We start from the raw sequence: 10,727 nt of genomic DNA on the forward strand, positions 1-10,727 counted from the left end.
AAGGTCCCAGGTGTAAATGGGGAGCAGGGCTGTTAAATTTGGTGTTTTGGGTACAATTCTCTCATACTGGCCACTGGATATTCAACATGGCACCTCATGGCAAAGAACTCTCTGAGGATGTGAGAAATAGAATTGTTGCTCTCCACAAAGATGGCCTGGGCTATAAGAAGATTGCTAACACCCTGAAACTGAGCTACAGCATGGTGGCCAAGGTCATACAGCGGTTTTCCAGGACAGGTTCCACTCGGAACAGGCTTCGCCAGGGTCGACCAAAGAAGTCGAGTCCACGTGTTCGGCGTCATATCCAGAGGTTGGCTTTAAAAAATAGACACATGAGTGCTGCCAGCATTGCTGCAGAGGTTGAAGACGTGGGAGGTCAGCCTGTCAGTGCTCAGACCATACGCCGCACACTGCATCAACTCGGTCTGCATGGTCGTCATCCCAGAAGGAAGCTGACGCACAAGAAAGCCCACAAACAGTTTGCTGAAGACAAGCAGTCCAAGAACATGGATTACTGGAATGCCCTGTGGTCTGACGAGAACAAGATAAACTTGTTTGGCTCAGATGGTGTCCAGCATGTGTGGCGGCGCCCTGGTGAGAAGTACCAAGACAACTGTATCTTGCCTACAGTCAAGCATGGTGGTGGTAGCATCATGGTCTTGGGCTGCATGAGTGTTGCTGGCACTGGGGAGCTGCAGTTCATTGAGGGAAACATGAATTCCAACATGTACTGTGACATTCTGAAACAGAGCATGATCCCCTCCCTTCGAAAACTGGGCCTCATGGCAGTTTTCCAACAGGATAACGACCCCAAACACAACCTCCAAGATGACAACTGCCTTGCTGAGGAAGCTGAAGGTAAAGGTGATGGACTAAACCCAATTGAGCACCTGTGGCGCATCCTCAAGTGGAAGGTGGAGGAGTTCAAGGTGTCTAACATCCACCAGCTCCGTGATGTCATCATGGAGGAGTGGAAGAGGATTCCAGTAGCAACCTGTGCAGCTCTGGTGAATTCCATGCCCAGAAGGGTTAAGGCAGTGCTGGATAATAATGGTGGTCACACAAAATATTGACACTTTGGGAACAATTTGGACATGTTCACTGTTGGGTGTACTCACTTATGTTGCAGCTATTTAGACATTAATGGCTGTGTGTTGAGTTATTTTCAGAAGACAGTAAATCTACACTGCTATACAAGTTGTACACTGACTACTCTAAGTTATATCCAAGTTTTATTTCTATAGTGTTGTCCCATGAAAAGATATAATAAAATATTTGCAGAAATGTGAGGGGTGTACTCACTTTTGTGATACACTGTATATATATATATATATATATATATATATATATATATATATATATATATACAGTGTATATATATATATATATATATATATATATATATATATATATATATATATATACAACCCCTGGCAAAAATTATGGAATCACCACTCTTGGAAGATGTTCTGTCAATTGTTTAATTTTGTAGAAAAAAAATAAATCACAGACATGCCACAAAACTATCATTTTTCAAAATGTCAACCTTCTGGCATTAAGAAACAATAAAAAAAAGAAACAAATATAATAGTTGTGGTCAGTCACAATTGCTTTTTTTAGATCAAGTAGAAGAAAAAAATATGGAATCACTCAAATCTGAGGAAAAAATTATGGAATCACTCTGGAGAGCTGTTGCACAAAGCAGATTGTCATGAATCATGGTTCCAACACAAGATATGTCAGTTGAAACAAATGAGAGGATTATAAAACTCCTTCAAGAAGATAAATCATTGTGGAATGTCGCAAAAGATGTTGGTTGTTCCCAGTAAGCTGTGTTTAAAATCTGGACCAAGTACAAACAAAATGGGAAGGTTGTAAAAGGGAAGCATACTGGTAGACCAAGTAAGACATCAAAGCATCAAGATAGAAAACTTAAAGCAATATGTCTTGAAAACAGAAAATGCACAACAAAACAAATGAGAAACAAGTGGCCGGAAAGTGGAGTCAATGTCTGTGACTGAACTGTAAGAAATCACCTAAAAGAAATGGGATTTACATACAGAAAAGCCAAACAAAAGCCATCATTAACACCTAAAAAGAAAAGAACAAGGTTAAAGTAGGCTAAAGAAAAGCAATCGTGGACTGTGGGTGACTGGATAAAAGTGATCTTCAGTGATGAATCGCGAATCTGCATTGGGCAAGGTGATGATGCTGGAACTTTTGTTTGGTGTCTGTCCAATGAAATTTATGAAGATAACTGCCTAAAGAAAACATGTTAATTTCCACAGTTGTTGATGATATGGGCCTGCATGTCGGGTAAAGGCACAGGGGAGATGGTCTTCAATAAATGCCAAAGTCCACATTGACATTTTGGACGCTTTTCTTATTCCATCAGTTGAAAGGATGTTTGGTGATGATGACTTCATTTTTCAAGATGATAATGCATCTTGCCATAGGGCAAAAGACGTGAAAACTTTCCTTCAAGAAAACATATAATGTCAATGGCATGGCCTGCAAATAGTCCGGATCTCAATCCATTTGAAAATCTCTGGTGGAAATTGAAGAAAATGGTCAATGACAAGGTTCCAACCTGCAAAGCTGATCTGGCAACAGCAAGAGACAGTTGAAGGCAGATTGATGAAGAATACTGTTTGTCATTAGTTAACTCCATGCCTCATAGAGTTTAAACCATTATAAAAGCCAGAGGTGGTGCAACAAAGTAATAATGGTGCAGTGTTTTCTAATGATTCCATAATTTTTTCCTCAGATTTGAGTGATTCCATATTTTTTTCCTCTACTTGATCTAAAAAAAAGCAATTGTGACTGACCACAACTATTATATTTGTTTCTTTTTTTATTGTTTCTTAATGCCAGAGGGTTGACAGTTTGAGAAATGATAGTTTTGTGGCATGTCTGTGATTTCTTTTTTTTCTACAAAATTAAACAATTGACAGAACATCTTCCAAGAGTGGTGATTCCATAATTTTTGCCAGGGGTTGTATTAGGGCTGTCAAACGATAAAAAAATGTAATCGCGATTAATCTCAGAATTTCATCTAGTTAATCGCGATTAATCGTTTTTTTTGTTTTTGTTTTAAGGAGGTGGTTTTAATGTTATGGCTGATCGTTGTACATACACTAACATACACAAAAACTCATTCACAATCAACACAGTCTTGTTCCCTGGGTTCTGACAACTCATACTAGTGACTATATTACTTGCATCTTTGCACAATATTGCATTGTTTTTGCACCTTATTCTCACATTATTCTACCTGCTGCTATATAAACCCTACGCTGCTAACTGGATATCAGAATACGTTTTTATTAGGGCTGTCGAAGTTAACGCGATAATAATAACGCGTTTCAGTGTTGCCAGATTGGGCGGTTATCCGCCAAATTGGGCGGATTTTGTTGGAAAACAATTTAATAGCATTTAAATAACACTTCTGTTTAAAAGAAAATATTCAGTTTTAAGAAGCACCAGCATTGTAGAAGGTTATTAAAAGTAAAGTCAATTTTCAATGCTGATTTGGTTTAATAGTGTTGGTCAGTCTGTATCATATTCTTGAAACGATAAAGTATTGCAAAGGAATATCTTTGAAATTCTTCCTCATAATGTTAAGGTTGCTATATTTTGGTTTTTCACTTGTCAGGGAAAATTAAGAGAGAAAAAAGCTTATTATTATCATGCGTGTGATATACATCATTTACGTGATCTGTGTATCACGTTACCACTGTACGTCACTGAGCTGATATGTGTATCAGGTGACCAGCGGGTAACGGCGTGTTATGTTTAAGTGTGATGCTCCAAGTTGTGGATTAAGCAATAAAGACAACACGTTCTCCACACAACTACTGTCATTTGTATTTCGTGGCTAAGTACAAAACATAACAATGCGGGTCTTCGTGATGTAATTCTACATGGCACTCACTGCCTGTATAGGTCAATTTTTCCTGTATAGAATTTGCGTTAACGGCACTATTTTTTTTAATCGCGTTAAAATGAGATCGCGTTAATGCGTTATTATCGCGTTAACTTCGACAGCCCTAACATATACAGTGTATCACAAAAGTGAGTACACCCCTCACATTTCTGCAAATATTTCATTATATCTTTTCATGGGACAACACTATAGACATGAAACTTGGATATAACTTAGAGTAGTCAGTGTACAACTTGTATAGCAGTGTAGATTTACTGTCTTCTGAAAATAACTCAACACACAGCCATTAATGTCTAAATGGCTGGCAACATAAGTGAGTACACCCCACAGTGAACATGTCCAAATTGTGCCCAAATGTGTCGTTGTCCCTCCCTGGTGTCATGTGTCAAGGTCCCAGGTGTAAATGGGGAGCAGGGCTGTTAAATTTGGTGTTTTGGGTACAATTCTCTCATACTGGCCACTGGATATTCAACATGGCACCTCATGGCAAAGAACTCTCTGAGGATGTGAGAAATAGAATTGTTGCTCTCCACAAAGATGGCCTGGGCTATAAGAAGATTGCTAACACCCTGAAACTGAGCTACAGCATGGTGGCCAAGGTCATACAGCGGTTTTCCAGGACAGGTTCCACTCGGAACAGGCTTCGCCAGGGTCGACCAAAGAAGTTGAGTCCACGTGTTCGGCGTCATATCCAGAGGTTGGCTTTAAAAAATAGACACATGAGTGCTGCCAGCATTGCTGCAGAGGTTGAAGACGTGGGAGGTCAGCCTGTCAGTGCTCAGACCATACGCCGCACACTGCATCAACTCGGTCTGCATGGTCGTCATCCCAGAAGGAAGCTGACGCACAAGAAAGCCCGCAAACAGTTTGCTGAAGACAAGCAGTCCAAGAACATGGATTACTGGAATGCCCTGTGGTCTGACGAGACCAAGATAAACTTGTTTGGCTCAGATGGTGTCCAGCATGTGTGGCGGCGCCCTGGTGAGAAGTACCAAGACAACTGTATCTTGCCTACAGTCAAGCATGGTGGTGGTAGCATCATGGTCTTGGGCTGCATGAGTGTTGCTGGCACTGGGGAGCTGCAGTTCATTGAGGGACACTTGAATTCCAACATGTACTGTGACATTCTGAAACAGAGCATGATCCCCTCCCTTCGAAAACTGGGCCTCATGGCAGTTTTCCAACAGGATAACGACCCCAAACACAACCTCCAAGATGACAACTGCCTTGCTGAGGAAGCTGAAGGTAAAGGTGATGGACTAAACCCAATTGAGCACCTGTGGCGCATCCTCAAGTGGAAGGTGGAGGAGTTCAAGGTGTCTAACATCCACCAGCTCCGTGATGTCATCATGGAGGAGTGGAAGAGGATTCCAGTAGCAACCTGTGCAGCTCTGGTGAATTCCATGCCCAGGAAGGTTAAGGCAGTGCTGGATAATAATGGTGGTCACACAAAATATTGACACTTTGGGCACAATTTGGACATGTTCGCTGTGGGGTGTACTCACTTATGTTGCCAGCCATTTAGACATTAATGGCTGTGTGTTGAGTTATTTTCAGAAGACAGTAAATCTTCACTGCTATACAAGTTGTACACTGACTACTCTAAGTTATATCCAAGTTTCATGTCTATAGTGTTGTCCCATGAAAAGATATAATGAAATATTTGCAGAAATGTGAGGGGTGTACTCACTTTTGTGATACACTGTATATATATATATATTAGAGATGGAAGGATCGATCGGCTATGTATCGAAATCGGCCGATTTTTAATCAAAATATGCGATCGGCGGATCACATCAATGGATTTTTTTCTTATGCACGGGCATATTCCAAGATGACAATGCCAGGATTCATCGGGCTCAAATTATGAAAGAGTGGTTCAGGGAGCATGAGCCATTATTTTCACACATGGATTGGCCACCACAGAGTTCAGACCTGAACCCCATTGAGAATCTTTGGGATGCGCTGGAGAAGACTTTGCGCAGTGGTCCAAATCTCCCATTATCAATACAAGATCTTGGGGAAAAATTAACTCTGGACAACTCTGGACAGAAATAAATGTTGTGACATTGCAGAAGCTTGTGGAAATGATGCCACAGCGAATGCGTGCCGTAATCAAAGCTAAAGGCGGTCCAACCAAATATTAGAGTGTGTGATATTTTTTTTTGGTCAGGCAGTGTATATATATATATTTAAACCTATATATAACATTCTACATTTCAGCAAAGTGAATGTATTCTGAGCAATACATGGAAGTTGACCAGGAGTGTTTTCAGAATATTTGGATATTTTGCTGAAAGATCTGAAAAATAACTATTACATTGTTGTTACTGCCATTCTTACAATGACAGCACATTTAACAAAGAAATAACATGTATGTTTCTTTATATTTTGTAACTATTGTGTGGCTAGTTTTAATTATTGTGTTCGTTTTAATAGTATAAATTATAACTAGTAAGGACCAAAACGTTAAGACAGTAGGTTAAATTAAATAATCAATTACCCATTGGATGATGCTTGATTCTGGAATACCGTATTTCGTTTAGTAAAGGTGCATTCTCATTCGCATTGTTAGTTTGAAATTAAATAAATAATTTTTTAATCAGTCCATAAGGTCAAAAATAATGTTACTTTATGTACAATTGCAAAGAGTTAAGGAATTTTACCATCTACAGTCAGTAAGTAAGAATCATCAGAAGAAATATCTGTAAAGGGCAAAGACAAAAACCAGTCCTGAATGCCCATGACTTTAATTCTTCAGATGGCATTAACATTGTTATTATACTACAGCAACAACAAAAATTCTACTTCTTATATATGCTATTAATTCTACTTCTTATATATGCTATTATTGTTAAAATTGTTTATTATTATACAGTACTTATGCAAATACAACATATCTATAATAATAATTATTATTATTGTTAATAATGTTATCATTATTATTAATCCATTTTTGCCTCTCTTTCTCTAATAGATCAAAAGCAGAAACAGACAAATAATGGTGAATTTCAGAATTCAAGCATTTTGGATTTTCCATCAAAGAACAAAAAGGATATTTGGGACAGTGAGTGGAAACCCAGCAATCCAGCTTTTTGCCTGGCGTGTGACACAATGTTCGTGGATAGACCAACACTCGAGGAGCATACATGTCCTTTTGTCAGCTACATTTGTTCCTGTGGTCTTAGTTTCCACAATTATTCTGATATGTGGACCCACAGCTCATTTCACAACCATAAGGCTTCTTTTCACCAAAGTCACATAAGTGCCATGGAGAACCGGATAAATGGTATTAAAGAACAGGAGTTGAAGCTAAAGTTGTTAGAGGAAACTGCAAAGAATCTTGGCCTTGTTCAGAACTCTACAAATTCTACCAGTTTGCCTCCTGCTAAGCCAAGGTTCACCTGTGGAAAAACTAAAAACCTGTGGTGGCGCTTCAAGCCTGTTGTCAAACTAGAGCCTCTATCGAGATTTGGCCACAGAAAAAAGTATGTGTGCTCAGTTTGCCAAAAAGAGGAAAGTGCACAGGACCAGCTCATCGAGCATGTTAACACACATAATAAGACTTTTATATATGGCTGCAGTCATTGTGGGATGCTTCTGATTGGTAATGTACCCCCAAAACCTTACCACAGGTGTGGCTTAACTTATTTAAGTCCTTGTGAAAGATTTACCACTGGCCGAGTGCAGAAGGATCCTTTAATAGCTGTCTTTTATCCTTGTCCGCATTGCTCTATAAAATTTGGTCATCCAAAAACACTAAGAAATCATATAAACATTAACCACAGCAATATTAATACAATTCAAGAAACGTCTACAGAGATACCACAAGTAACAACTGCAGAAGGACTTTGGAAGAGTGTCCAGGATGAGACCCCACAGTCTGAAAAATTGTTGTGTGCTCTTTGTGGTGAAATGAAAGACTCGATCCAGATGCTCGGGCTGCACGGGTGCAAAGTTCGGTTGCCTTTGTTAAAACCTGAGGTAGTAGGAAAAATGACTGCCAAACAAGAACAGCAACAGCCAGTTCCACATCAGGCAAAGACAAGCTGCGGTGAAGTGACCTTTCGATTTCAAAACACTGGCAACCTGAAGACATATAGCTGCACAAACCTACTAAAAATCAAAACGGAACCCATAGAGGTGAATGTTACAATGACTCAGACAGAATTCTCCCATAAGGTGTCTGCTAAAACTGAACATGAACTGAATAATGATAGAGTGGAAAAGAAGGGAGCCACTGTTCTGCAAAGCCCAAACTGCTGTCCTGTTAAATCTGAACAATCATTTTTTTGGTAGGATGCAATTCACATATTTTTAATGTTCCCTTGCCTGGCACACACTTAGAAATGTTAGTTTTACTTGACTATCCCAACCCCCTGTAGTTTTAGGTGTTTTAGGCAAATGATGTACCCTGTAATTTCAGTTTTAACAATTAGATATACAACCCCAAATCAGAAAAAGTTGGGACAGCATGGAAAATGCAAATAATAAAAAAACACACAGTTTCTTACATGTACTTTGATCTTTGTTTAATTGCAGACAGGATGAACCTGAGATATTTCATGTTTTGTCTGGTCAACTTCTTGGGACAGTAAAGCATTTACCACTTTGTAACGTTGCCATTAATTTTCACCACACTTAAAAGACGTTTTGGCACCGAGGATACCAAGTGATTTAGTGTTTCAGCTTTTATTTTGTCTCATTCTTCCTGCAAACACGTCTTAAGATGTGCAACAGTTTGGGGTCGTCGTTGCATTTTTTGGTTTCAAAATTCTCCACACATTCTCTATTGGGGACAGGTCAGGACTGCAGGCAGATCAGTCCAGTACCCGTACCGTCTTCTTCTACAGCCATGCCTTTGCAATGTCTGCAGCATGTGGTTTTGCATTGTCTTGTTGAAAAATGCATGGACGTCCCTGGCAAAGATGACGTCCTGAAGGCAGCATATGTTGCTCTAAGATTTTTGCCAAGAGCACTGACACACCCCATACCATGACAGACCCTGGCTTTTGGACTTGTTGCTGGATGGTCCTTTTCGTCTTTGGTCCGGAGCACACAGTGTTCATTTTTTCCAAAAAAGATCAGATCTGACCACAATACACGTTTCCACTGTGTGATGGTCCATCCTAGATGCCTCTGAGCCCAAAGAAGTCGACGCCGCTTCTGGACATGGTTAACATAAGGCTTCTTTTTTGCACAGTAAAGTTTTAAGTGGCATTTGTGCATGTAACTCTGTATTGTAGTGCTTGACAAAGGTTTGCCAAAGTAATCCCTCACCCATGTGGTTATATCAGCTATTGTTGAGTGGCGGTTCTTGATGCAGTGCCGTCTGAGGGATTGAAGATCACGGGCGTTCAGCTTAAGCTTGCACCCTTGGCCTTTACGCACTGAAATTCTTTCTGATTCCTTGAATCATTTAATGATATTAAGCACTGTAGAGGAAGAAATATGCAAATCCCTTCCAATCTTTCTTTAAGGTACATTGTTTTTAAACAGTTCAACCATCTTTGTTCATCAAAGACTCAGGATGCCGATTTTGTACCAAACCATGATTACAATCACCTGTTGACATCACCTGTTTGGAATCACATCATTATTTAGTTTTTTCACCTCATTACTAGCCTTAAATTGCCCCCGCCCCAACTTTTTTGGAATGTCTTGCAGGCCTGAAATGCAGGAATGGAGGTATATTAACAAATGAAATGAAGTTGAGCAGACAAAACATGAAATATCCTGGGTTCATCCTGTCTGCAATAAAATAAATGTCAAAGTAAATGTAAGGAACACTGCATTTTTATTTAATTTAAATTTTCCATACTGTCCCAACTTTTTCTTACTTGAGATAGTACTGTATATATTTCCTAACCAGGTAAATATAATGAGTGCTAGAGGAGTCATGTAACCAAGATACTTTAATATTTGAAATTAAAGTAAGATTTCAAATAAAAAAATTTTTAAAAGCAGATAAATATGATAAAGCCAGCGACATGTATTAGACATGTAACACAAGTCATAGTTGTTTCTACTTATTATTAATCAGTAATATAATATCCTGCCTTCATATTAAGCTCAGTGTGAACAGAATAATACAATAAATGACAATTGTTATTTTATTGGTTATTTCAAACCATATTTTAGAATTGCATCTCAAGATGTTATTACTGCTTCTTCAGTATTCACTTCTGTTATACAAAGTTGAGGAAAATAAAACAACATACAATGGTACCTTGTAACCTTGTAGCTCTTTGTTGAAAATGTTGTACCCTTAAACTCAACGTTTCCTTTAAACTCAATGTGTTCAGTTTGTTTTTTAAAAATGTATTTATTTAATTTCAAATTAACAATGAACAGTCGATTTGTTCAGTTCTTGGCTTGAGCGGTGCGGTAATACGTCATCAAAGTGTGCATATGAGACAAAACTGCATTTGTGTGGAATAACCATCACATTCACTCTGAAAGCTCCACATGTATCTGTGTTTAGCTGAATTTTCCTCACTGTTTCACTTTTAAACTTGTGTTACAGCCCGGCGTGCTGAGAAATGGTTAGAATTAGCTTTTTAGTTTAATGTTTTTTATATTATAATGTGTTATTTTCAGTGTATAAGTTTTAAAAACACCCCCATTATTTTACATAAGCCTAAAATATACCATGGAACGCATTAACAGGTTTCCCATACATCCTTATGGGAAAAAATACCTTGAAACTCAACACCTTTTAAAACTCAACGCCACTCCCAGAACCAATTGACGTTAAGTTTCAAGGTACCGCTGTAGTTCA

This window comes from Trichomycterus rosablanca, chromosome 3 (genome assembly GCF_030014385.1).
Source record: "Trichomycterus rosablanca isolate fTriRos1 chromosome 3, fTriRos1.hap1, whole genome shotgun sequence".
NCBI lineage: Eukaryota > Metazoa > Chordata > Actinopteri > Siluriformes > Trichomycteridae > Trichomycterus > Trichomycterus rosablanca.